This window comes from Bos taurus, chromosome 11 (assembly GCF_002263795.3).
Source record: "Bos taurus isolate L1 Dominette 01449 registration number 42190680 breed Hereford chromosome 11, ARS-UCD2.0, whole genome shotgun sequence".
NCBI lineage: Eukaryota > Metazoa > Chordata > Mammalia > Artiodactyla > Bovidae > Bos > Bos taurus.
The window spans coordinates 26,222,617-26,224,178 of NC_037338.1; the positions used below are offsets into that span (position 1 = coordinate 26,222,617).

A 1,562-nucleotide genomic window follows, 5' to 3' on the forward strand; every position below is an offset into this window, starting at 1 on the left:
TCTCTCTGACAAGGCTCAGATAATTCTATCAAAATAAATCTCTGAAGGAAAAAAGCTTTCTTTTAAAGTCTATGAGAAGCCTTTTCAAGAACAAAAATAACACTTAAAACAGATATTCTATGTATCTTCTTTTTCTTCTCTTTTTCAGAAGAAATTCTACCCTTTCTGATAAGAGAAAATAAAAACGTCAGGGGGGGAAATGTCAAAATTTGGCAATTGTAGAGAGTGGAAATTTCCTCCAACACTGTACTTTGAATTTTAAAGAGTTTTGGGCACTGGTTGTGCAGGAGTCAGATTTTCACAACTACACGTATCCTTCTTCAGTGCCCACGTCCATGAGTTCTGCACTCAGTCATCAGACGTTGACTGAGAACATGACTGTGTTAGGGGTCTCCAAAGAAAGAACCAATAGGGTGTGTATATATATGAAAGTGAAGTCGCTCAGTCGTGTCCAACTGTTTGCGACCCCATGGACTGTAGCTTACCAGGCTCCTCCGTCCATGGGATTCTCCAGGCAAGAGTACTGGAGTGGGTTGCCATTTCCTTCTCCAAAGGATCTTCCTGACCCAGGGATTGAACCTGGGTCTCCTGCATTCCAGGCAGACGCTTTAACCTCTGAGCCACCAGGGAAGCCCTGTATATATATATATATATATATATATATATATATATATATACACACACACACACATATATATAGTTGTTTAGTTACTAAGTTGTGTCTGACTCTTTGTGACCCCATGGACTGTAGCCTGCCAGGCTTCTGTGTCCACAGGAATATACACATGTGTATTCTTGCCTGGGAAGTATATGAGTCAGCAACAAAAACAACAAAGGAGACAATACTAGAGGATTTGGCTCACAGGATTATGGGAGGCAAGAATTCCCCAAATCTGCCATCCACAAGCTAGAGGACCAGGGAAACTAGTGGGATAATTCAGTCTGAGTCTGAAGGCTTGAGAATCAGGAGTGTTGATGTACAAGGGCAGGGAAAGATGAATGTCCCAGCTCAGATAGAGAGCTACTTTGCCCTTCTTCCACATTTTTTGTTCTATTCAGGCCCTTAATGGAATGGATCATTCCCTCCTACACTGATGAAATCGATTTCTTTACTTAGTCTACCCATTCAAATGCTAATCTCATCTGGAAATACTCACAAACAGACCTAGAAATATCTAACCAGCTATCTGGGCATCCTTCAGCCCAGTCAAATTGACACATAAAATTAACCATCACAGTAGCTATTTCAAGAGCCACATAATTTAACATCTCCTCTAATGGTCTCTCTGATGTCTACTCTCTCAAGTTTTGTGGATACTTCTCTGTCCAAAATGTGCTTGATGAGAGATGGCCAGTATCTTGCAGCTCGACCTCACAGGAAGGGTGAGTAGACAAATTGAAATTTGTATGATTTCGGTAAAGTCACATTTACCATATGTTCAACATTGAGCTGGGTAGTGTGATGGCTACAGTGGGGAGGAAGAAGAGAGTAAACACTCACTTATTGAGAGCCTATTGTGTGCCAAATAATTTATAATGTGTATATAATTTAATGATATATA

General features: G+C 40.4%; 1 non-coding gene across 1 annotated transcript; it reads right to left on the reverse strand.

Annotated features, from left to right (window-relative positions):
* Positions 1-557: 557 nt before the first annotated feature.
* Positions 558-630, reverse strand: TRNAS-GGA (transfer RNA serine (anticodon GGA)). The gene has a single exon. It is a non-coding gene; the product is annotated as a tRNA-Ser (tRNA).
* Positions 631-1,562: the final 932 nt, after the last annotated feature.